This window comes from Lontra canadensis, unplaced genomic scaffold, assembly GCF_010015895.1.
Source record: "Lontra canadensis isolate GAN:19392208 unplaced genomic scaffold, GSC_riverotter_1.0 scaffold79, whole genome shotgun sequence".
Classification (NCBI taxonomy): Eukaryota; Metazoa; Chordata; class Mammalia; order Carnivora; family Mustelidae; genus Lontra; species Lontra canadensis.
In genome coordinates, this window is record NW_022631073.1 from 297,512 (window position 1) to 323,728 (window position 26,217).

Consider the following 26,217-nt stretch of genomic DNA (forward strand, 5'->3'; position numbering starts at 1 on the left):
GCCACCCACGTTTCTGTCCCACTCGACTACCGAGTGGGGGGATCACGTCTTGTCTTGCGATTTGATAACTCGGTAGCATGACTTAGAGAACTCCGGAAAGCACTTAGCAGAGTACTAGCTTGTTATAAAGTACACAACTCAGGGAGAGGCACCAGGTGTGAGCACAGGAGCGCGACCCTCCCTGCACCTGTGTGCTCCTCGGAAGCCCCGATCTCCTTGCCCCAGAGCCTATAGCCCGTGTTCCCCTCCGTCCCACAGGTCAGGCGGGAGCAGCCCCCACACTACGCAGACCTATGTCATTAGCATAAACTCGTGGCTCTGAGTCATGAAAGTCACCCGATCTCTCACGAAATCCCTAGTTTTAGGAGCCCTGCCAAGGGCAAGGGGACAAGGGCCAAGAACATTTTTTATTTTTATTTGTATTTTTCTCCAAGATTTTATTTATTTATCTGACAGACAGAGATCACAAGTAGGCAGAGAGTCAGGCAGAGAGAGAGGGGGAAGCAGGCTCCCTGCTGAGCAGAGAGCCCGACGTGGGACTTGATCCCAGGATCCTGGGATCATGACCTGAACCGAAGGCAGAGGCTTTAACCCACTGAGCCACCCAGGCGCCCCAAGAACAGTTTTTATTGCCGCGCGGTCACTTACAGGCTGTGAGAATCGCTGGCCGCCGGGTGTGAGCGCTCTCCTGGCTCCTGACCCGGCAGGACGGTCTCCTGCCCCGTTCCCCTGCCCCGGGCTCTGCTGGCGTGTGCAGTGATTAATTTTGCGTCTGTGCTCTGTGTTGTGGAGATTTACCTTCAGGGCAAATTCCCAGGAGCAGTCTTGCTGACTTAAAATTTTTTACTTTACAAGATGTTATGATTTACAACTATAAATTTAAACCAGGGCCGGGGAGCAAGAATTCCTTCCCCTCAAAGGCCCTTCTGGCTTGAGCAAGCATCGCATGGACATGAGACAGAGGAGCAGCGCAAAGTCAAACCTAATGGCGTCCGTCCGCGAGGTCCGTGTGGTCCGGGGACTCAGCAGGGCGGGGACTTCAGAGCCGCGCAGATGAGGTCCATCTGTCGCCTCGCAGAAAGGGGTGGCCTGGGACTTGAGAGGAAAGGGGGCACTTCGCAGGGGTTTGCCCTGCCGCGCAGATGGGTCGTTCCGATGAAATCGATCTGCCCATCACCCCTACTCAGGGAAAGACCCCAATTTCGGTTCTTCTGTGTCGTTAAGGGGGGGACAGGAGTATGTCTTGGGCCTGCAGGATCTGAAGTGCCCTCTGCTCCCAACGACCCCCAGCCTGGCCCGGGCTGAGGGGTCTGTCCTGGACCCCTCCCTCAGCGTTCCCAACCTTTCCAGCTCCGTTTAAAAGCTACTTATGAACCCAGGTACTTTTGTGTTAGTGAGTCTTCGCGTGCTCTGTGATCAAAATGCCATTAACTTGATCATTTGATATATTCAGTCTCTAATTTTTAGAAGACCTTTCACAAACGTGTTGAACTTGATTTGTTAGATGTCCTGGGTATTTCAGGCTCTAACCCTGAATGGACACATCATATTCTCGGCGTTTTGAACGTCGTGCGGACCTGCAACCTGCCCCACGAGCCTCTGTGAGCATTTGTGAGCTACTCAGCGTCACAACGAAGTCAGAGCTAGTCAGATCTTAAACTGAAATTCTCTCACACTAAAACCCAAGGTTATCGCGATAAAATTTAACCCTTCAAATTTTGAGTTACTGATACTGCTCAGCAGGAGACAGCAGGACTTCAGGGAGTTCCCAGGGCTCGGGGCAGACCTAGCCAGGCCTGCAGGAACCAGCCCCCGCAGGGCCACGGGACAGGCCTCCTGCCCTTGGCCTGGCTCCTTTCTCAGGGTCCCTTAAATTTTGCTCTCACCCAAATTTTACAGAAACCTGTTATAAAAACCCTTGCACAAACCAGAGGCCCTGGACTGCAACCCCATGTTGATGACAGTGTCAGATAAAATGTCCGAATGCTACAACATTTCTTCCACAAACAGACTGTGTCCCAAGTTCACGGGCTCCCTGACGCGGGACTCCCGGGATGATGAGATTCAGGGACAATGTGAGAAACTGTGCTCAGGGGGAGAAGAAATGCTGGGATCTCGGTTCGAGGTCAAACCAGGCACAGTCACGCACAGGGCACCGTGGTCTTTGGGGCCAGCTGTCCTTCTCCTGGACACGCCGCAGGCATGGGGTGAGTCCTCTGTGAATTAATGCTGTGTCCGGGCCAGGCGGCCCTGGGTAATCAGACGCACGGTCAGCCCTGGTCCTCTGGCGCCCATCCTGGCGCGATCCACATGCGAGGGGCAATTTAAGCAGGACGTGAGTTTGGCTGGTGCAGCTTCCCCTGTGAACCAGCGGGAAACAGAGCACGGCACCCAGTCAAGGACGGTGTTCATGCACGTGCCCACCAACCCCACGAGGTTCACTGTGGTGCACCTACCCCACCACCCGCCAGTAAGACTCTCCCAGTTCCTATCACCTCCTCCCATCTCTTCAGGGCAGCTCTCGCGTGCAGCCCTTGGACACCATCCTCAAGGTCGTTTCAAGGTTACGTGCCTCCCCCTGTCAGGCAAACACTGAGGGCCAGGCCTGGGCATTCGGGGGCGGGATCCAGCCGGTGAGGGCCTCTGCTCAGCTGGTCATTACCCTCCCAGAAACAGAGACACGGCAGCGTGTCCCCTCGTCATCCTGGGAGCACAGAGCCTCCTCCCCAGCCAGGCACTGCCAGCCGCTGCAGAGCAGAAAGGTGAGCCAGTGCAGCGGGGAGTCAGGAGGGCGACCCAGCTCACAGGGGTGAGCCCACACTGCAGTGGGCTGCAGCAGCTGGAACCTCTAAGACCTGCAGGTTCCTGGGGGCCTTGCCGTGGGGCCCTGCCATGGGACCCACAGTGGGACCCTGAGGGGCTGCATCTTGAGGAAGACAGAGGAACAGAGGCTGGTCCTCCCGAGGAGTCCTGCGATGTGGTGATGCTTCCAGGGCCCCCTTTGCATGCCTGTGCCGCACGTGCACACTCACACACATGCACCTGGGCCAGGCACGCACATGCACGCTCACAGTTGCACGCAGACATGCACACGTGCACACATACATGCAAACGTGCGTGCACATGTCCTCTCACTCTGGCCCCTCCCCCAGCGTCCCAGTGGCAGAGCCACAGGCACGTTCTCTGCAGGAGACCCTTTCTTTCCCTGGGTGGGGCAGTAGAGGAGGCAAGCAGAAGGTGGCAGGTGTCCTGGGGTGTAGAATAGGGCTCCTTGAACTGGCCAGAGATAGACCTGATGCATTTTTTTGAAAGATTCTGTTTATGTATTTGAGCAAGTGCGAGCAGGGGCAGGGGGAGGGGCAGAGGGAGAAGCACTCTCCACGAGCGGGGAGCCTGACAAGGGCCTCGGTTCCTGACCTGAAACCGATGGAGCCTCCAGGCGCCCCCCACCTGATAAGTGTTCAGAGTAGACACCCCCCTCCCCGCCCCCGCCTCTCGCAGGCCAGCAGGGCCATCCGCGCAAGATCCCAGCAAGAGCGGACCAGACGCCTCCTGGAGAACCAGAGGACGACTCTGGGCTGGAGGCCAAGGGCCCCCCAGGCTCAGCCTCCTTGGCCTTCCTGAGCCCACACAAACTGAAAGCCGCTAGGATGTCCCACAGCCAGAGTAAAAGACCAACAGTCCTATAAAACGGTTCATTTAGGCATTTTCTCTTTATTGTGTGCACAAGTGTGTTATTTCATGACCTTCAAAATCATGGCCTTTGAAGGGACAGGACTTCTTTGTCCTCTTTTTCGTCTGTCTGCTGTCTCTGGGCCACACGGCACAGCGCTGTGGCGTGGGGAGATCACCATCACCACACAGTTTGCCCGAGGAGCGGGGGCACCCCTGCCCGCAGCTAGGCCTTGGCTCGCAGGCCCCCAGGGACCGACCCCAGACAGAGCCAGCAGCTGGCACAGCCTGTATTGGGCCTGTGAGAGCCGTGTGTGCCCTCTGGGAGTTTGGCCCTGGCCTAGAGTGGGTATGGATGGGGCTGTTGGGTCCTCATCCCATGCCACAACTGTGGGGGCTGGAGGGTCCCCATCGCTCCTGGGAGTCTCTTTCTCGGCCTGGGGCCCAGACCAGGCACCCTGCTTTGGACATCTCAGAGACCAGGTGCTGGCACCCCTTGGAGTGGGTCCTGGTGCCAAGCACAGCCCCCAAGAAATTTCTGGCACCCAAAGCTCACCCAGCGAGCCCTGGGTTCAAGGGACCATGCCCTACTGGGCAGCTACTCTTGTGACCTGGGGTCCTACCTCGTGCCTTTCCTCACACTGTCGCCTTGCCCAGAGCCCCACCCTTCTCTGTCCCTCAGCCAGCTGCCTCTGGCCAGTCTCCTCCCTGTGCTGTCCTGGGCCCAGGAAAGCCGAGAACAGTCCAGCCTCTATGTTCCATTAACACGTGTTAAGTGTGTCCAGGCTGCTGGGAGGGAACTTGGTTCAGCAACAGACCACGGGATCTGCTGCGCTTCCCCGAGAGAAGCTGAAATAGAGAAGTCTGCTGGCGGGTCCTGGGGTGGTGCGCGCCTGCCCGGAGAGGCCATGTCAAGGCAGTGTGGTCACAGCCTGCGCAGACAAGGCAGGATCACAGCTCCCAGGGTCTCTGGGTGGCGTGCTCTGGGGCTCCTGAGCTAGGACCAGACTGGTCAGCTCAAACCACAAGAGCAGGGTTGGGTAAGCTCCGTGGGGTGGAGTGGGGTGGGAGCCTGTCAGGGGCACGTGAGAAGGTCCCTGGAGGCAGGCACACGGTTGACCAGAAGGGCTGCTCAGGGGTCAGTGAGGGACTTGCTGCCCCGTGGCTGTGGTCTGGGGCCCGAGCTTTCGAGTCAGCAAACCAGCCTGAGCCAAATACTCACCAGAGCGGCACCTGGCCACGGGCCCAAGGACACCAAGGGGCTGGGGACATGGGCCCGGCACTGACTTCAAATCTAGCGGGAGGTTCCCTGCCCCCTGCACATTTAGAGACAGATGAGCTGAGGCTCTGGCAGTGCTCCAGACCACCCCCATTTCCAAAGTCCGGCCCTAGCTCTCTGCTGGAACCGAGGGACCTCTGTGGAGCCCAATTGACCCTCACATGGGCATGGGCATGGAGTGCGAGGGACTCACCCCCATCCAGGGCACAGAGCAGAGGGGGCCGTGCCATGGTGTCCCCTGTTCGACCCCGCAGCCAAAATCAGCTCACGTGTTTGATGTTCTTGTCTGCAGACCACACTCTATTCTCATGGGGAGAGTGTCCGCAGAAGACCAGAAACCCCAGGGTGGGGAGTGACGTCTGCACTCAGGAAGCCAGCCTTCTGGGTGAGGGGACGAGGTTGGAGAGCGCGCCACCTGGCTACAGCCACCCTCTTCTGGGAAAGCAAGGCTGGGGACAGGCTGCGGCAGTGAGGGAGCAGAGACCCGGGTCTGACCGGGTGTGCATGCTGAGAACACACGCTGGCCTTCTCATTCCCAGCCACGGTGGGGCTGGGGCAGGCCCCCCACGAGCTCCCAGAGTCGATGGCATGGGCACAGGCATGAGTGTGTGTGTCGGCAGAGGGTAGACGGCCCATGGCCACTGCGCTCGGCCTGGTGTCCCCACACACCGCCAGCGTCCCCACGTGTCCTGGGAGAAGCGGCAGGTGTCTGTAAATGCTGCTCAGGGAGAGGGCCACAGGGAGCTGGCACGTCGGCCCTGGTCTCCCCAGGATGCAAACCCGCCATGTCGACAGCAGCAGGGATGAGCTCTTCCCGAGGAGAGGGCTAGACCCTAAGGGGACCTGCTGCCTCCCCAGCCTGCTCTCAGGTAGTCTCGTCAAAGAGCCCCTTCCCAAACGGTCGGGCCAGCTGGGCTGACGTGGTCACTCTGCCTTCAGAGCAGCCCGTGGGGCCCTCGGGTCAGTGTGAGGGCTGTAGGGTGAGTGTCCTGACCAGATGTGAGGTCCTGTGTGCGCCACCCGGGCCCCAAGGAGGCCATGTCCTCAGGGCCAGCCACGGCCCCGGAGCCCCTCCTGCCGTCACACGGGGTTAACCCCCAGACCCTGGGGTGTCTTCAGCTGCAGAGACACGAACTGGCAGAAGCACAGGCCCAGCTCCAGGTGGCCCGGAGCCCCCCGGGCGTCCTCCCAGGCGGGGAAGTGCGCGTGGGCCACGCAGCAAGTGTAGCTGCACGAGAAGCGCAGCAGGGCCTCTCGGAACAGGGCCTCGCCGCCGGGGGCCTGCAGGAAGACCTGGCGGCAGTCCTCCAGCAGCACGTACACGAAGTAGAGCTTGTTCATGGTGTCGCAGCCCATCAGCAGCGAGTGGGGCGCCAGCAGCACGTTGGCCTCGCCCACCCGGAGCGCCAGCTCCCGCATCTTCTCCCGAGAGAACCTCTGGAACCAGCACAGGGCGTTGACGCCCAGGACGATGAGCAGCGGGCCGAAGAAGCCCGTGGCGGACACGAGGTAGAAGCGCTCGGCCGGCAGGTTTCTCTGCAGCCCCAGAATCAGGGGGAGGATGAACGCCGCCAAGGAGAGGACGATCAGGAAGATGCCCAGCGGGACCCTGCAGCCCACGTAGCGGAGGCAGGACCTGGGGGACCGCACGCCGTTCAGGATGCCCAGGGCGTGCCTGTAGACCTCGGGGTCCTCCAGCACCTCCCGCAGCGGGTCAGGGACGACCAGGGTGCTGAAGGACCCCACCTTCCACGAGGGCAGGCTGTCCCTGTTGATGCAGCTCAGGCTCAGCAGGGTCTTCCCGCTGTAGAGGGCGGGCGCCGGGCGCCGGGCGGGCAGGGCGCGCTCCAGGCGGTGGCTGGCGCGGCACAGCAGCTCTCCCAGCTTGCGGTAGAAGCGGCTGTCCGTGGCCTCCAGGTAGGTCAGGTGGCTGAGGTGCAGCGGGACCCGGCAGGGCCGCAGCAGGACGGGGATGACCGGCTTCCGCTCCAGGCAGTAGCCGAAGAGAGACAGGTCGGCCTCCAGGAGGCACCAGCGGCTCTGCACGAAGTCCTGGCTCAGCACCAGCAGCACCTTCTGGCTCTGCTGGATGCACTCGGCCATGTTCTCCAGGACGTTCCGGCCCGGGGTGAAGTCCCGCTCGTGCAGGCAGACCCGCAGCCCCGGGAGGTCGGCCTCCAGCCGGCCGATGAGCCCGCGCGTCCACGCAGCGTCCACGCTGCTGTAACTCACAAACAGGTGAAACTTCTCGCCCGGCCGCAGAGGGGAGATGGCCAGCGCCGCGCCTTCATCCCCAGGGCCGGGATCCATGGACGCCGCCAGGAAACCACCCCTGGGGAGCTGCTTCTGGTCTCTGGAGAGGAAACCGCCCTCGGACTGCAGGAGATGGAGACAGACTGAGCCAGCGGGTGGACGACAGCAGGCCACCCATAAAGATGGGACTGCGGTCCACAGTCTGCGGCCACCAGCTCAGAAAGCCACCGACCGCCCAAACCACTTGCCAAACTTGCCAGGAAATGGTCCGCGACAGTGAGTTTTCCCACCCACTGCTCTCCCTTCCAAATCAGGACCCACTGGAGAAAGCCAGCATGCTCCCTTTACCAATGTCAAGGACACCCGTCTTCCAGCTCCCTGTCCCCGGCTTCTCCATCAGGGCACCTGAGCCCCCTTCGCACCATGACACCTCCCACTCCCCTGCTTGCCCCTTGGCCTCTGCCACACACACACACACACACACACACACACACGTGTCATGGGACCCCCAATTCGGTAAACTCTGAGGACTCAGCCTTGCTGTTCTCATCTGGGGGGGCTTCCTTGATGTCCACAAGACATTGGCTTTGAAAGGCCTGGGGCACACGGTGGCTGCACCATCCTGCCCTTCCCTTCTCTTCAGCTGTGGCTCATGTGGTTCCTGGTCGGGAGGCTGCTGTGGGCTGGATGTTTGTGTCCCCAGACTCACGTGTGGAAGCCCCGACCCCCAGGTGATGGTATTGGCAGGTGATGAGGGCAGGAGGGTGGAGCCCCACGGATGGGGTGAGCGCCCTCAGCCCTCCAGCAGCGAGGACGCAGGGGCAGGCCCTGTACACAAGCCAGCAGGTGGCCGCCCCAGACCCTGAGCACTGGCACCCCGATCCCAGAGCCCCAGTCTCCAGACTGTGGGAAGTGACCGTCTGTTGTCGAAGCCCCCAGACTTCTGTGGGGTGCTGTGTTCTGGAGCCCGAGCGGACCGAGTCAGTCCTCCTCCGTAGTGCGTGCTGCACGGAAGGCCGTCACGCTCTCCGGCACGCGCTAGAACTCTCTCCGGTGGCTCCAGAGCCGCACGTCACTTGCTGCTGCTCTGACTCGTGATCAGAGCACTGAGCTGCTGCTCAGCCACCGGAGCTCTGCCTGCCACGTCAGAGGAGGGTCACCGAGCGCCGTCTCCCCAGGACTCGCGGCTGAGACTCTCCCCCAGGCCTGCCGCTAGCTAAGGTGCCCCTGCCCGGAAGCTCGGCCCACTGCAGCCGGGAACACCCATGCAGCAGCCGGTCTGACGGGCAGCGTCCCGGGCACACCGGGCACACTGTGGCTGTGATGCCGCTTGGCCGGGCCATCACCAAGAGAGACCCCTCCCCTCCTGGTGAGCGGGAGCAGCAGAGTCAGGACCACCGGCGACCTGCTCCGGGAAGTGCAGGAGGAAGGAGCCCGTCCACCCACTCCCTGCTTCCAGAGGGGCCCCGTCCCCACCTGCTCTATCTGGTCACTGGGAGGGAGGCACCCACGTAGTGGTGATGGGGGAGATGCATCCCCCAGCCCAGCCCAGCTCAGCATGGGGCTAGAGCCTTCGCACAAGGCCCCAGTGTCCACCTTCCCGCTGGCAAGCCGTGCTACAGGCCATCCCCCAAGCCACCCCCCTTCCAGGTGGCACCAGCACCCAAGGCCGGCGGCTCTGGAGCACACAAGTGGAAAGCTTGGCTTCCCCAGGCTGCCCCTAGGGAGGGCTGGACCCCCTTCTCTCACCGGTACCCTGCAAGTGTGCAGTAAGGACGGCCCTTGTCCAGGAGAAGCCGGCACCTGCTCCACGGCGGTCAAGCGCTGTGACTCAGACTCTGTCCTGGGCCCCGGGCGCCTGAAGAGTGTGGACTCTGGGCCGGCTGGCTCCTCACTGCACCGTCCACCTCATCCTTGTCCTCGGGGAGGCCTGGCAGCCAGCCAGGGACCCTCCCCCAGTGCTGCCCCCAGACAGAAGGAAGTTTGTACCCAATACTTTCTAGAGGTGTCTCTGATGAAACCCAAGTAGTGGGAAATCGAAAAAAGGAAGCAAATTGGGGAAGGCCGTCCTGTGGAAGGGGGATGGGTGGGCGGGGGCACGAGGCATAGCCCTTCTGAGCGCAGATTCGGGCTGGAACTCCCGGGCCTGGAGATCTGAGGCTCTGGAATCTGTCTGAAAGCGACGCTGGGTGCTTACGACTTTGCCAGACCCGCCGGGCTTGCTGGTTGCTGGGCCAGGCCCTCCAGCTGGAAGACGTGATGGGAAGGACTGGCCCTGCCTCTGTGGCTCCAGGCCGGCTTCGCTGGAACAGATCTGGCCAGGGCAGGGGTGGGAGGGCGTCCTCTGTACCCGCGGGGCCGGCTGCACCCTCCAAGAGAAGGTCCCAGATGCTGGGTGGCCTCCCCAAACAGCCATAGGAGGCTCAGGTCACCTCCCCGGCTCCTGCCCTCTCAGGCCAAGGGGACACAGCAGCTTGGGAGATGCACCCCCCAACACAGTTTCCCGAAGCCGCCCCACACCCCGTCACTGACTCCTTCCCCAGTTCTACTCAGAACCCAAGGGAGTTGCCATCTGTGTCCCTCTGGGCCTGTCCGCTTCCCCAAGACCTCCTCCCCCTTGAGCCAAGGGTGTGTCCCCGAAGGCTGGGCTCCGGGCTCAGCTGTGGTCACTTCACAAACGGCTGTTCACACTCGCAGCTGAGGACACTCAAGTGCACAGACCCTTGTCTGCGATTCCTGGGAACCCAGCCAACCCAGGGCCCACGGAGCTCTGGAAGCGGGCGGAGCTGGTGACACCCCACTCACCTCAGACCGCTCTGGAACACAACCCGGCTGAGGAGAGAGGGGTCTGCCCCGTGAGGACAGAGTCCTGTGGGACAGGGCCACATGCCCGGCTGACGGAATCTGCCTGGAATGACGGGATTCGAGGGACACACACGTCCAGCATTGTCCCTTTCTGGAGGATAAAGATTTTCTTTTCTTTATTTTTTTTTAAGATTTTTTTTTTTTTTTTTTGAGGGAGCCTGGGAGGCTCAGTGGGTTAAAGCCTCTGCCTTCTGCTCAGGTCATGATCTCAGGGTCCTGGGATCGAGCCCCCATCGGGCTCTCTGCTCCATGGAGAGCCTGCTTCCTCCTCTCTCTCTGCCCGACTCTCTGCCTACTTGTGATCGCTCTCTGTCAAATAAATAAATAAAATCTTTAAAAATATATATATATTTTTTTATTTGAAAGAGACAGAAAGAGCAAGCACACAAGCGGGGGCATGGGGAGAGGGACAGGGAGAAGCCAGACTCCCGGACCCGGCCTCGGTGCTGGGGGCTTCAGGGCCTACTGGGCTGGGTGGGGGGCACTCCTGGGCTCGGGGCTCCATCCCAGGACCCTGAGGCCACGACCCCAGCCACATAATCAGCTGAGCTGCCAGGCGCCATATGAATTAGATTTTCACAACTAGTCCTTTGAGGGGCTCACCCCTCCCTGCTCGCCCTGCTGCCCTCCCACAATTAGATGGACACCCAGCCCTCACCAACACCCAGTCTTCTGAAGCAAGTATGGCCTGGGGAGGAGAGGGGCAGAAGCCTCTGACCTCCAGGCTTTGGTTCCTTCTTCCGGTAGGCAGCCACTAATGGGGCTCAGGCATGGTTTCCATTGGCAAGGTGCCAGAAAGGAAGGAGGGAAGAAGGAGGGAGAGAGGGAGGGAGAGGAGAGTGAGGGAGGGGAGGGAGGGAGGGGCAAAAAGCAACTCCAAGGGAAGCCACTCAGCTCAGCCCCTGGGAGACTCCAGGGCTCTTTGCTCCTGTGACCTGTGCCCAAGAGTGGGGTGGTGGGAGTGTCACTCCCATGCCCGTCGTGGGGGGGGGGCATCACAGTCAGAGCCAGAAGGTGACCCTTCTGCCAGAGTTGGGTGGGAAGCCCCTGACAGCTGGGGCCAAGGGCGTGGGAGGTCTGCGGCCCAGAGCCCTCCCAGCTGCATAGCCACTCGCACTCCTGGGTCCTGTAGCATTTGGGGACACCCCCCCACTTTCTGCAGTCACACTTACCCGGGTCTGGGTGGGTGTGCCAGTCCTAGACCCAGACTTCATTCCCACCGGAGCCAAAGGGAGACTGAAGACTTTTCCATCCCCCTCTCTCACACACACACACACACATACACTCACTCACTCACACACACACACTCTCTCACACACACACACACACACACTCTCTCTCTCTCACACTCACACCTGGCCTGGGGTGGGGGGGACCCTGCTGAGCCCAGGCCCAGCTCAAACCAGCCTGGGGAGGTCGGGGGAGTGTGGGAGTGGGAGGTGAGGGGCTCAAGTGGACCATCCCATGTCACACACTAACTTGGCTTCCACTAACTCTCCTCCAAGGCCTGTTTGCTCCTAACCCTTAACTGCCATGGCAGGGTTCCCGCAGATCCCTGGGGTCTCGGGGCAGCGTGATGCCCCGACCTCCCAGCCCCCAGGGTTCCGGTGTTTGCCCACCCAGTTCTGCATGCCCCCTGCTCCTGGGCATGGGAGTGGGGGATCCTGGGGCACCCTGGTCCTGCCCGCCTTGCTTGGGCCTGGGCCCGCCCACTCCACCCTGACTTGGGGCAAGTCACTGGGTGTCCAGCACCAGGAAGAGGGGTCTGGACAGGGGAGGGGGAGCTGGAGAGGCATTGGGGTCCACACAGCACAGCCACTGGTGGGGCGTGGGGGGTGGGGGAGCGAGATGCTCGCACCCCTCTCCAGGGAAGGTGACCCTCCCCATCCTTGCCCTTCTGGGACACTCCCACCCCTCCCTGTCACAGGTCAAGGGTCAAGCTGCTCATTGAGCCCCCCCCCCATCCGTAGTCAGGGACCCTCCAAGCAGTTCTCGGTTGTCCTTGAGGCCTTGTCAGTGACACAGGCAACATTGCACTCATAACCCATCAACAGCGCAGGACAGGCATGTCTGCCTGAGCGACCCCCTGGCCTGCACCCCACTTGGTTCAGGCCCCCCAGACCTCAGGGACCCCAGAGAGGGCGCAGCTTTCCTGTCCCACCTGGGCTTCTTCTTCCCAACTCTGTGCCCTGCCCTGGCACTCTGGAAGCTTTCCAGGGACCGTGAGGCTCATTTCTCTGTGGGCTGCTCAGCTCCTGACAGGGGGCCACCTCCTCTCTGCAGTCACACGGCAGTCACACTGCGGTCCCTCGGCACCGTGCTCCTGGTCCCCTCACGGTCCCCTCACCATTTGACAGCGATTGATCTCTGGAAATGGGAGGAGTTAGGGAGAGAAGAAGAGGGTGGAGAAGGGAGGGGAGAGAGGGGTGTGGGCAGCTGCCTTTGGGGCAGTCACTGCAAGTTCGCAAGTTTGTTCCTCCCACAGGCAGGGATCCTGGGCCATTGCTGGTGGCTGGAAAGGGAAGCAGAGGGAGGGAGGGTGGAGAGAACCCTGTGCTGGGGAAAGGAGGTGAGAACGCAGGTAAGCGGCTGAGAAGGCGGTTACCAGGCTGCTAGCTGGAGGCTGGGTGGCTGCGGCCCCTTGGCTCCCCAGGCCCACACAGGGACACCGAGGGCCTCTCACCTGCCCTTCCAGCCAGGCCTGGGTCTCCCCAGTCCTGAAAGCATCTAAGTCCATCAGCCCTTGTGCACCCGAGCCCAGTCTGGTGGGAGAGCCGAGTGTAGACATGACCACATCCCGGGTTCTTGGATAACCTGGGGGCCCCCCATCCACGTGTGTTAGTGGGGACAGAGTCTGGAAAGCAAGCTTTTGCTCCCAACCCTTGAGACCAGAATGTGGAGGGCTGGGACGTAAGAGGCAGGGTGCTGCCTCATCGGGGTGGTCCCGCCCAGCAGCTGGCTGTCCTGTCCCTTGGTGGTCGCACCATTTCCTAGCCCATGGCTATCAAGCATCTGAGTTAGGGCTGGATCGGAGGAAGAGCAGAAGTCCTAACCCTCCCTGAACTCTAGCTCCGCCCTTACTGTGCACGTGGCCCTCGGACAGAACCTTAAACTCAGGGGGCTCAGCTGGAAAGGGCAGATGCTGCCTCTCGGAGGTCAAAGGCAGGGCTTTGGCCAAGCAAGGTAGCAGGGTGCTTTGTTCGACCCCAAGTGTCTGGGGTTTTTGTGGTTGTTGTTCTATCCGATATGTTGCCCACAATTTAAAACGAGCAAGTTGGCCCCAGCGCAGGTCCAGGGGGAGCCCCTCCTTCCCAGGCACTGAGGGAAGCTCAGAGTCAGGTCGGCAGGCAGGGGCCTGGCCAGACGGCAGCTACGAAGCCACCAGGGTGGGTCTGTGGTCTGTGTGAGTAGAGGACACAGATGCTTCTGCTAGGACACAGCCTCCTGGGCCCAAAAATGTGTCATCCCATAATGTTACTTACAACACAAGGTGGCGCATTCCCCACAATGGCCATCAGTGGGATCAACCCAGCTGTCCAACAACGGAGGAAGGGGTCAAACCACACAGTGGAGAGTGGCCCAGCCTCGGATGAACAGCGTGCTGTCCGCGCTGCAGCATGACTGAGGCCCGGGAAGCCGCAGGCGGAGGGAAAGGGGTCAGACGCAAAGACACAACGTGTCTGCTTCCACTTAGGGGTGGTCTGTGGGACAGCCCAACCCACGGAGCTAGCAGTAGGTTAGCGGGGGCCGGGGCGGGGGCCGGGGGGAAAGGGAATGACAGCTAACAGGGACGGGCTTTCTTACCAGGACGGGATGGCAACAGTCTTCTGGAATTAGAGAACTGGGACAGCAGCACAGCCCTGTGAATACACTAAAATGCACACTTTAAATGGTAAATTGGATGTTCTGTGTATTATATTTCAACTAAGACAAACTGAGACGGCCTCGGGAAAGAGAGAGCGGAGGCAGCCCACGTGAGAACTCAGGAGTGGCGGGCAGCCTCGCGGTGGCCAGTCAGGGAGGACATGCCACCTGCCGGCCAAGCCTTCTGGAGCTTTGTGTGTTTTCTTCAAATACAGCCAAGCGAGCTCCTGCGTCCCAGCTTCGCACCTGGGCTTTCATTCTCCTCCCCTCCCCTTCTGATCGGGAGAACCAGAGAGTGAGCCAACACCATTCCCCAGCCTCTCACTTCCCATCCCCCTTGACCTCTCTCTCCTGAGCTTGGTCCTCGCCTCTCCTGGAGGAACGGGCGGTTCCCTCCTTCTTCCCCATTAAGGCTGGACCACAGGACCTCAGCCCTGCTGTCCGAGCCTCTCTGGACAGCGTCTGGACAGCCACGGGCGTCTCCTGGGTGTGGTGGAGCCCCGCCGGCTCCAGCAGCGTTCTCCTCCCCCGCCCCTTCACTCCCAGGGTTCCGGCCATGCCAAGCACTCCATCCCCATGTCACGGCTCTGCCAAGCCTCCATTCCCTGGGCTGGGCACCCTTCCCCTCGTTGCTTCCAGATCAGTCTCTGCGTTAGGCCCCCATGGGCACCTCACATCCTCCCCAGCAGCGCCAGCTCCTGCCTCCCGGCTCACAGGCTCACCCGGCTGGGCCCCGCCAGATGGGCAGCGTCCGGGGCATCTACGTGTCCAGCCCCAGTGCAACTGGCTGGCCAGCAGCAGACGTGTTTGCGGAGGGAGGGAGAGAGGACCGAGCTCTGCTCAGCTCTGCCCATGACAGGCTCCTCCGCCGTGACTCAGCCGTGGGTCCTGTGTCCATTCCGGGACTCGGCCGGCTCCAAGGTGTGGCTCCAGGCCCAGGGAAGGCCTCGGGCGTCAGCCCTGCTCCAGCCACCCCAGGATCCTTGCTTCAAAGGGCTCTGACCTGGGGATGGAAGGGGAGCCCCTGCCGGGTAAGGGCCTCTGACGGACCAGGATCCAAGACTGTGCCGGGCACCTTGCTCCACGCTGAGCTGAGCCCCAGGCACAAGGAGCCTCTGCTGGAGGGAGGGCCTCCTGTCTGCACAGCAGGCTCTGGGGCCTGCCTCCCACCATGGCTCAGACAGAGCTGCCTCTCACTTTGGGCGCACCCCAGCATTCACTTCCTCTCCTGGGTCAAGGCCGCAGCAGGAGGCTGCCCTCCAGCCCTGTGTCAGACATTTCCTGTCCAGCTACCACCAGGCAAGGCCTCAAGTTTCTGCAAATAGGGATCCTGGGCCCTGGGTTGCCTGGTGGCTGGTGGAAAACGTGCTGCCATAGCCTGGCTAGCTTGGCCAAGGTCATTGGGGTCACTCAGAAGGCCAGGTGTCCTTGCCAGCCACAGCCACAGGAACAGAGAGGGCACCATGTGGTCCCAGCCCTGAGACCCCAACCACGCTCCTGGGGAACAGGGGAGGCCTGAGGCTGAGGGGTCTCTCTCGGCACTGGCCCCTAGTCCTTCCACTCGGGGAGCCCCCAGGACTCACTCTGAAGGTTCAAGGACATCTCTAGCCCCACTGAGGTGCCATGAGTGTGTGCGGCCCCGAGTCCAAGGAGGGGCCAAGAAGAGCACGGGCGCAGGGCGTGTTCAAGGTCTTTTCAGGGGGCCCCATGCACCTCTAGCTGGTTTTGTCCCAGCCGGACTGCTCAGGTCTGGGCACAGGCTGAGTCCAAACACCACCTTAGAAAAGCCGGAGACGAGGCTGGAAAGCCTGCTGGCCCGTCACTGGGCGAGCTAGGCAAAGCACATCAGCAGCTCCCAACGCCACTGTTCCTGCCACACAGAGAGCGCCCCTCGCAGCCCACCCAAGGGCCTGTGGGGTCAGCGCCCCGTGTGAGCCCCAGCGCCCACGGCCCCGTGCTGGGTCTGCCCCTTCCCGCACACCAGCAAGGGAGAAATACGCCTGCCTCGTTGGAGGCTGGGTTGTGCCCACGAGGGCAGGGCCAGCTCTAGGGGCACCCCTCCCCGGGGACAGCACCCCTCCCCAGTGACCGCCTCCACTAACTGCCCTGCCTTGCCCCCCAGCCCAGATTCTGTCCCCACCCCTGCTGTGCCCACGGCTCCCCAGGTTGGGGCAGCCCTCCCGCCTGCGGAAGCCAGGTCCTGTCCGCACTCTGGCTTGGCTGGCAGACCGCTCTGCCCTCTCTGGGCTCTGTGCCCCCACACGTGGACATGTGTCCTCAGACTTGGGGCCTGCAGCCTGGTGCTGGCCAGACAGGGCTCCCGGGACTCCCGTCCCCCGACTCCGGAGCAAAGCTACCCAACAGCCAGGTCTCCTCCCTCTCATGACACCCCTTCCCCGCATGCCCTCGGGAGGTCAAAGGTCAGGGGCGTCTTCAGCTTACCCCAGCGACCGGGTCAGGTGCTTCCCCGCCAGCCCGCAGGAAGTGTCCTGCTCTCTGGTCCCTTTGCTGAGCGGGAGCCTGGAAGTCAGACCTGACCCTGTGCTCTGCTGCCAGACCCAGAGGAAAAGCTCACATCTGCTCTGTCCCAAAAAATGTTTGCTTTGACCTTCCAGACGGGGAGCAGAGTCTGACGCAGAACAGCGCCTCGGAGCTGGGCTGGCGCAGAGTGGCGGGCCGTGCACCCAAACCTATGGGTCTCCGGCTTCCAGCTGCACAGGAGGGTTCCCCGAGGCCACAGCGGCTCGTAGGGTGCCAGGGGAGACTGGCCGCCTTAAGGAACACACATGGTCCTTTCTTCCCCTGCTTGTTCCTGGGAGAGGGTTTGGAAACAGGTGCAGCTTAGCGCCATCCCCACTGGCCCGGAGGGGAGAGGCGGAGCTGAAGGAACCCACAGACTGGCTGGGGTGGGGGGGTGTGGAGAGGCGGAGCTGCGGGCTTCAGCTTCATACCTCCTGCTCGATGGCGTTATTAAGATAGTAGGTTCGTTAGGGGCGCCTGGGTGGCTCAGTGGGTTAAAGCCTCTGCCTTCGGCTCAGGTCATGATCCCAGAGTCCTGGGATCGAGCCCCGCATCGGGCTCTCTGCTCCGTGGGGAGCCTGCTTCCTCCTCTCTCTCTGCCTGCCTCTCTGTCTACTTGTGATCTCAATCTGTCAAATAAATGAATAAAATTAAAAAAAAAAAAAAAAGATAGTAGGTTCGTTGCCCAACGTACTTTCGACAGATGTGATAAAACTGGCTCCCGTGAGCAAACTCAGGGCGCTGGAGGGCTGTGCCATGGGCGCAGCAGCCGCCACCACAGGACATCAGTAGAACTGGAGTGACCGGTGGAGACCACACTTGAGAAGACCAGCCCCTTCAGGCAGGATCTCCTGGGCCCAGTCCCCATACCTATGGCCCCATCTACGTTCCCCTAAAGCAGGATGGCTCCGGCCCCTGAGCAGGGAGGGGTTCAGGTCCTGGGCAAGATAGCAAAGGGCCCCCAGCCCAGCCCTCCATGGGGCCAGTGTGGGGAGGAGGGGCCTGACCTGAGAGCCCAGGAGCCCCTGAGCCCTCCCCATCCAAGGTCAGCACTTGGGAGACAGTGCTCTGCCATCTGAGCAGTGTCCCCCAGGAGCCAAGGAGCTGATGCCTCGCTATGGGGCCTGGGTTCACCGAACCCCTCCCATTGCCACTTGGCCTGGAGCTGCACTGGGGGGTTGCTGAGGAGGGGGCTCCCTGGGAGAAAGGGCCTCTTGGTGCAGGAGCTGGATTGCTCTCAGGGTAAGAAGCCTGGGGAAAAGGAACCAGGGATGGCCAGGCAGCTGCCATGCCTCCCTGAGGGGGATGACAGGTCCCAAGGGGGTTAAAAGAGAGGGACATCCCCTCCCTACCTACACCCAGGCAGACAGCTGGTCATCTAGCCACTAGCCCAGGGACAGCTACAGCAGAGTGGAAGGGGGCTGCGTTGCACAGGGAGGCAGGTCAGAGCAGCATCCAGTCACGGCTGCCCCTGAGAGATGCTCCAGCAAACCCTGGGCTAGAGCAACAGGTTCCAGCCCTGCCCTGCTTATGAGCACCTGAGCACCCTTGGATCTCACCGGTGGGCCACCGGCAGTTTCCCCAGGGTCTGGACAGAGAACAGGCGCCCCCAGCCCAGCATATTCCCAGGGCCCACAACCCTCAACACATCCCTTCATCAGCAGATGGTTGCCAAGTGATTCCTGGCTCCGTGCCGGGGAGCTCCGGGCGCACACACACATCCACTCTACAGGGAGACAGAGAAAAGAGACAGGGATGATCCTGTAAGTGGTCCTAAAGGCTGAGAGGGACCTGGTGGTCGGGGCGACCTCCCTGGGAAAGTAACATGGGGCAGGGTTGTGCATGTGAAGGGACCCAAGGGGACCGGGGTTGGGGGGCCTGGGTTCCAGGCGAGGGCCTGGCACACAAGGCGTGAATGGATGGTCTCGCTCCCCTGGGGTGCGGTCACTGTTGGGGGGAGCCAGAGGGCAGGGAGCCCAAGAACCAGAGACCCAGTGGAGGCCCGATGGGGGCATGCCCCTGGTCACATGACACCCTTGCATTCAGGGTCCCAGATTTAGAGGTACCTGCGGCCCCTCCTGGTGCAGCACCTGGACACAGACACGAGGTGGAGGCCAGTGCTAGACCTGAGAGCTACCTCTTGGGGAACTTGTCCAGGGTCCCCCTACTGGGCAGAGGAACAGCCAGGGAGAGAGGCCCCGAACCGCAAGTGGAACCAAGAACCCCACACCACAAGGTCCTGAGGCTCACAGGGCTGCAGGGAGGGCAGGTGAGGGTCCATGGGTGTTGGGGGAGGGCAGAGCCACTGCCTGAGACGCCTTCCCAGTGACCCGAACCCATGCTGTTCTGCGATGCTCAGCTGCAGGAGAGAAAGGAAGGAAGCAGGAGCCCTAGCCTCGGCAGGAGAACGAGGCCTGGGAAACCGAAGCGAGAAGCTCCTATAGGCGACGTGTGGGTGTCCATGGGATGCAGCCTGTGCGCCAGGCCCAGGGAGAAGGCGCCACTCTCCAGGGCCTCTCAAGAGCTCTCCGTCCCCCACTCAGCTCAGGGGAAGAAAGAGGCATCAGGCTGGCCTGTCCGTCCTCATTTGCATGAGGCCAGCCAAGGGGGCCATGGATGGAGGACGGCAGTGGACATCGCCTGGGCCTCCTCAGCCTGATGGCTGCCATGTGTCCCCAGACCCAAGTCCTCGAGACCAAGACAAACAGGAGTGAGCTCCGGGAATTCGAGAAAGGCGCCCAGCAGCGCTGACGCAGAGCCAGGGCTCCAGGAACCTCACTCGGAATTTCAGGTGGGAGCTCCGTGCCCATAGCCGCAGCCTCTAAATGAGAACATGCCAGGCTGAGACACATGCCACCTGGTCGCCTCACCTCCCTCAGCACCTGCTCTGGCCCCGCCACCAGTGGCTGGCAGATGGTTCCAGGACCCAGGGGCTTCTGCTCCACTGGCCAGCCAGGCTGGCCCAACAGGCACAGACTCGTTCATCAAGGTCAGTGGGCTCCAAGGTCTGGAAAGAGTGATCCCAGGTCTGGAGTGATGACCACATGGCATGGGATGGAGATGCCCTTGTCTGGGTCCGCCTTGGCAGGGCCTGGACACAGGGAGTGGGGCAGAACCAGCCTGCCTCCCTCCACCTGCCGCTCACGCCAGCACACAAGCCCACTCAGGGGCCACGCGCCCGGAAGGTGGTTTGTCTGGAGTCCATGAAGGGAAAGAGGCTGCTCTCCCCAGGAAGATCATGGCCATTGCTGAGTGCAGTCGGCTGCTCCGAGGGGTCTGAGAAGGTAACAGAGCAAGGCCAGAACCTGATGCCCTGGTGTCTGGGGGGGGCGGGGATCACTGGAGCCTGAGCCCAGCATGAGTGGTGCTGGGCGGGAGGTGGCCTGTGGGGAGACACGGCCCCGTGTGGAGAGGCTACGGGGAGAGTGGGCAGGGGCACGCAATGCTCAAGACCAGGACTGACCTGAGGGAACCTTCATTCTTTGAGCTAACAAGAGGCGGCTGTCTCCTGGTCTGGGGGGCAGCCACTGCCTGAACGCCCCTGGGAGCTCCGAGGGGCTGGGCGTCTAGGAGCCTGGACACCACCCAGTGCCACCTGGTCCCGGGTCGGTGCAGCTCTGACAAGTGGCCACTGGGCTTTCCACACCTGTGTCTCAGGCTCACTCAGGCCCTACCGGGAGGTGCCTCCTGTGTTCTTTGCATGACCCAGTCCCTGGACAATGTGGCTTGACCACCCAGAACCCCTGAAGGCTGGCCCCCAACCCAGAATCCCAGGGCAGGCAAACCCCTTGTGCCACCTGGGCCAGGGGCCAGGGTCAAGCCCATCCCTTCCAGAGCCTGGCCACACGTGACAGAGGCCCCAGGGGTGTGTGTTCGATACGAATGGTGAGTGAATGACGCGTTTTCCTAGCGTACACTGTGCTCGTGCAAGAACGGGGCGTTCCAGGTGGAGAACACACTTCCCAGGGACAGGTGTGCAAATAGCGGGTGCTGTCCCGCCGCCGCCCCCAGCTCCACGTCTGCTGGCCCTGACCGCAGAGGGCCGAGCTGGGGGGCTGAGCAGGTAGGGGCTGGAGCCCAAGGACACTCCTGTCCCTGAGCCACAGCTGGAGCTCTTCACACCCACCCCTCCAGGCCGGCCCAGCACAGCTTCTGAGGCCTGAGGTCCCAACCAGGACCATTGAGGTGGGGGGTCTCTGTGGCTCTATGCCCTAAAGCTTCCAGAATTCTCCCTCTCCTTCCCTTCTTATTCTTCCAACAAACACTAAAAACGAAGCAAAACGCAAGGAAGAGGACCAGAGCAGTGGGCAGTGAGTCCTCAGAGTGTGACCTGGTTGCCTTGGGGCCCTAGGACTGCTGGCCACACGGGGTGGGGGGCGGGTACCCCCGGCGCAGGGCTGGTTTTAATCAAGTGGAAAAGGGGCTGAAACCCCTTGGGCCAGAAGGCCTCTCAGGCGCGCTGGGCGCTGGGTGGTAGTGCTCAGGGTGCCACCCTGCCAGCTGGCAGGGGCTTCAAAGGAGCAATTACCGGAGGGGAAGGGAGGCCAGAGGCTGGGGAGGGAGGAGAGCAGGGAGGCAGAGCAGGGAGGCCCGGGAGGCGGGGAGGCTCGTGTTGTGGGAGCGGGGAGGAGGGGGAGGCGGGAAGGGGGAGGCCTGCAGCCCGACAGCAAGCCCCGGCCTCCCCCATCCCGGACTGCCCCTGCCCCAACCGTGCGCGCGGGCGGGGTGCGGCGGGGTCACCGGTTGAGTGGCCCATTGTGCGGGTGCTGCAAGAGGCTCCATGCTCCGAGCCTGCTCCCCGGTGACGTCTCAAAGAGCCTTTGGCCGGGAGCCCCTGGCAGGACAGATCATCTGCAGAGACTCTCTATAGAGCCTTTGAAAGAGCAGCAGGGACAAAGAATGGGGGAGCTGACCCCTTCAATGAGAGGCCACTTGGAAACAGCAGGCATGTGCCAAGCCTGCAGATGGGAAAAGAAAAGTGCTCCTCATGGCGACTCAGTGTGAAGGAGACCCTTTCTCAGCCCCAGCGCCCTCTTGTGCATGACAAATGGGCCTCAGCACGGGCCTTGAGGCCAGCAGTCCCAGCAGGGTGGCCGGGCACTGGAGTGTGGCCTGTCCAGCCATCTGCTGAGCCTGGCCCCAGCCCAGCTGCAACCCTCTCTGGGCGCGTCTCCAGGTCCCATAGGGCAGGACGTTCCCGCAGGGAAGCCAAGGGTCACCGGCTCCCAAACCCCTTCCGTATAAAAGGTCTGGCGCTGCAGCCAGAGCCGCCCCTGCCCAGTGCCTGCCCTGGGCCCGCACCCCCAGAAGAGCCTCTTCTGGAACCGTGAAGGAGAACTCGAGGCAGGGGGGCCCCAGAGTGTCCCTGAAGTAGACCCTGACTTTGCTTCACTGCCCACAGGAGCAAGGGACACGCAGCAGCCTCCAGACCTTCCTGACCAAAGCCCAGGGTCCAGACCTGCCCGGCAACCTCCTTCCCCCAGGGCTGGGAACCAGACGTGGGCAGTCGAGACCCGCGGCCATCGCTGCCCAGTCTTTAATGGTCTTCTAGACCAGGATTAAATTAGTTACTAGATTGTTAATTACTTTCTATTCCATGATTTTCTTTATTAGAGAGAGAGAGAACACGAACCAGGGGAGAGGCAGAGGGACAGAGAGAAGCAGATTCCTCTGCTGAGCAGGGCCCCAGCCAAGCAGGACTCCATCCCAGCACCCGGGGATAACAACCCAAGCTGAAGGCGGACACTTAACCAACTGACCACCCAGGTGCCCAGCCCACCATCTCGTTTAGATCGCTCTCAGACATCACAGTTCTTGGGCCACGACCCACCCAGACCGTGCAACTCCTTGCCTGCTGCCTTGATCAAGAGCAGGAAGCCTACGGGCTCGGCCTCTCTGAGCAGAGTCCCAGGTGCGGCGCCTCCTCCCCCATCCACCCCCACTGGAGGTAGGGAGTGGGGGCTCCCAGTAACACGCCACCCGCTTTGGCGAAATCTGTGAGGCAGGAGTAGATAGCGACGACTCCGGAGTGGCCGTCGAAAGCTTCAAGCCCGGTCCTGCACACCCCGCCCTCCTCACTACTTTCCGTGACCCCAGGATTCTAGTTCCCTTTCTGGCCTCCTCCTGCAGTGCCGGCCTCGTCGGCCTTGCCTCTGTCCCCAAAATACTCCCGGCATTAGATTCACTGCTCAGATTTCATGATTTGGGTGTCCCTAACCACACCCCAATGTCCTGTTTGCCCCAGTGGCTCGAAGACTGTGGAGGGATGTGTTCCCTGCCCCTAGCGTGAGGAGTGTCCCTCACTCTGTCCCTGGAGAGGTCAAGTCTTGCCCAGAGGCCAGTATGGAGGGTGGACAGGGCCCTACTTCCCCTGGACCAGGCTGGGCCTAGGCACCAAGGGAGGCTGAACAGCTCGCCACTTTCTGGGACCAGCCTGCTACAGCCTCAAACCAGGATTCCACCTCCCACGTGCCATTTTTGGGGACGGAAACGGTCAGCTTGGAGGCACCACTCCTTTCCATGTACTTACTGAGGCGGGATCAGTGCTCAGTGTGAACCCGAACTCCAGAACGCCCACAAAGAACCCCAGTGTCTCCCGTCTGGTTCCGACCCAACCAAAGTGGTTGTGGAGGGCCCAGCTTTGGTTTGCTTCGGCCCTGGACTTCGGCTGGGCTGAGGGTAGGGCGCAGAGGGGCAGCCAAGGCTGGCCCGGCTGCCTGTCAGTTTGTCCTGGACCCAGATCCCCAGGGCCCTGAGGGGCTCAGGGCTGGGAGGTGGCCACTCTCCTAGCCTGTCGCCAGGGCCGTTCTCAGCTGGGACTGCTGTGTGTGGCCTTCCTGCAAGCCTGCGGGGATCTGAGGTCCAGCAGGATTAGGCCGGATTACAAGCCCCAGAAGCTTCCCCTAGGTGGGCTCAGGCCTGGCCGGAGCATCTGTTTGCAGGGAGAACTCCCACTTGTCAGTGGCTGGAGGGCCTCACTCCGGAGTGGACAGAGGTTGGCTGGAAAATCACGGTCGAGGCTGCATTTGTTCTGAGAACTCATGTACCTCAGTGAGGATCCAGCAAAGGAAGCTGTTAGTCCTCGAGGGTGTGGGGCTTCCTCCTCCCTTTCCACAGGTGAGAAGTTTTGAGGGGTTTGTGCTCGGGTCGTGTGCCAGGGACTGTAGGGGCGAACCAGCTGAGGCCAGGGCTGCTCACCACGCCTGGCTGTCCCGAGACCCTCCGCTGGGACTCACAGGCCTTCTGGCTTCCTGGGGCTCCTGGCAACCGCAGAAATGAGGTTTGGGAATCAGGGTTTCAGCTCCGAGTTCCAGGTTCAGGTAGAAAACGGCTCAGAGGTCCCCGGGACCTTGCTGTTGGTGGCCCATCTGTGGAGTCTCCCGGCAGACGCCTCTGCAGCAGACAGTGGGGAAGCCCTGGGTCGGCCCCTGAGCACAGCCCTCCGCCCCAGGGCTCAGGCTGGCCAGCATTGACCCCACAGACCACCCGCGGGAACTGACCATCCAGCCCTCAAAAGCTTCATCTCCTCTAATGGGAGTGTTGGGCCGGCCTGAAAGACGGGAGGAAATCCTCACAGAAGTGTCAGGCCCTGTCTGCTCAGCTCAGGGATCTCTCCAGCGTTCGTGACCCTGTATCTGGGAAATGACTGAGAAACTCTTCACAACATCCCCAGAACAGCATGTCTTGCGGCCGGAGACACCGCCGTGCAGTGAGTATGGTGTTGGCCAAGCAAGGGCAAGGTCTGCAGTGACCGTCATTCTCCTGGGGCCTCCCAGGTAGGGCTGACCTAACAGACCTTCCCAGTGTGGGGACACAGGGAGTGGCCACCGCTCAGCTCTGCCCGGCAAGGGGATGGGTGTGTTACTCTGGTCCAGAAGAGGGGGTGGGGCTCTGCGAAGTGGGAACAACAGACTCGGTTGTGGGCTTTTTAAGTCTCATAAAAAAATATTAAATAAATCAGGGCGCCTGGGTGGCTCAGTGGGTTAAAGCCTCTGCCTTTGGCTCAGGTCATGATCTCAGGGTCCTGGGATCGAGCCCCACATCGGGCTCTCTGCTCAGCGGGGAGCCTGCTTCCTCCTCTCTCTCTGCCTGCCTCTCTGCCTGCTTGTGATCTCCATCTGTCAAATAAATAAATAAATAAATAATCTTTTAAAAATATTAAATAAATAAAAATAAAAATAAAGCCTCATCATTCCCTGGGTCCTGGCCCAGTTCAGGGTCTCTCTGAAGGCTGGTGGGCTTGGGGTCTTCCTGGGAGGAGACCTAGCCCCTCGCCCAGGCCTCTGCAAGGATGCACTGGGCCCTCTGGACAAAGGAAGTCAATTCCAGGTTCTCTGGGGCCGTTAAGTGACTCTGCTGGCCCTTCCGCAGCCAGGGAAGCGCAATTGTATTTTCCAGCTCATTAAGCGCAACTGTCCCCAGGCCCCACGGATTCCACAGGTCCCTCCCCGCCTGGAGACAGCTGCCCATTGTTCCCAAAATGTAGTGCCTGATTATTCAGGCCCTTTGAACTCTCATCCTGCATTGTGCCTGGGAGACTGTGCCCAGACGAGCCCCCCCCCCCCCCCACCCCCGTTAAAGGGCCGGCGCCCAGGGCAGAAACATGGATGCAGCCTTCCCAGGTCAAGGTGCTCGGAGTGCCTGCAGGCGCCCCCCCCCCACTGTCCCCGTGCTTGGGGGCGGGGCGGGGGCACTCTCCGGATGGCTGGGAGCTCCTCGAAGGCCTCTGGGCAGGGGTGCACGTGGCCCTAGCCCAAGCCCACCCTCTAACTTCCCCATGGTGGGGGCCAGTCGAAGAGGAACCCTCTGTCTCTCCCTCAGGTGGGGTCTGGGAGGTCACCTTCCTCACCCAGGCTCCTGCGCAGCGACCACTGTGTGGCTGTCCCTGTGGGTTGAGCGGTCCCTTCAGCAGTGAGCCGCGGGGGTGGGAGCACAGCTGGTGGCCTGCGGTAGACCAGGGCGGCTGCCCCTGCACATCACCCAGTGCGCACAGGAGCCCCCACCCCTGTGGGTAAGCCGTGGTACAGACTCCCGGGCAGCACCAAGAAAGCAGGGAGGCTCTGAACCTGGCCCATTTGCCTTCTGCTTCCCTCGCTTTGTCTGCGAGTGAGGGCTGCAGCTCAGGAGTCCTGGCCATGGCCCCAAGCTCCAGGCTGTCCCTTCCCCTGTGGCTCCGGAGTCCTCATAGTACATTCGCAGACCACACAGTGGCTGGAGGAGGCCCACAGCACCCCAGAGCCCCACGACCCGCCCCTGTACCCCACTTGCCCATCGCTCCCCACACTGCACCCACAAAGGCCTCCCGCCCTTTCCAGGCCAGCCCCACCAGCCTCTTCTCAGCCAGAGGGTCCTGATACTCAGGTCTGGGCAGAGCACCTTTTCCCACCAGTCAGCTGGAAAACCCCATGGTCCGTGGGGTCTGGGCAAGGGGACAGAGGGCCCTGCCTCAGTTGGGGGAATAGTCCTGGGTGAGCACAGCTCCAGACCTGTCTGAGAAATCGAAAAGTACTCGAAAGGACCAACCGTTTCCAGACAACTTACCCACATCCCAGAGCAAAACTCAAGGGCATTTCCAAGAAATGACAGTAAAACTGTCCACTCGCCAACAAGGTAAATTCATAAAGTGTGACATCTAATAAAATATTACCAAGAAGTAAAAAGCAGTAAAATATGACCCTAGTGAAAAGAAATATCAAAACTGACCAAAACCTGAAACAGATGAAGCACTTGGCGTAGCGGTTACTGTAGCAAGAGCTCAATGCTCG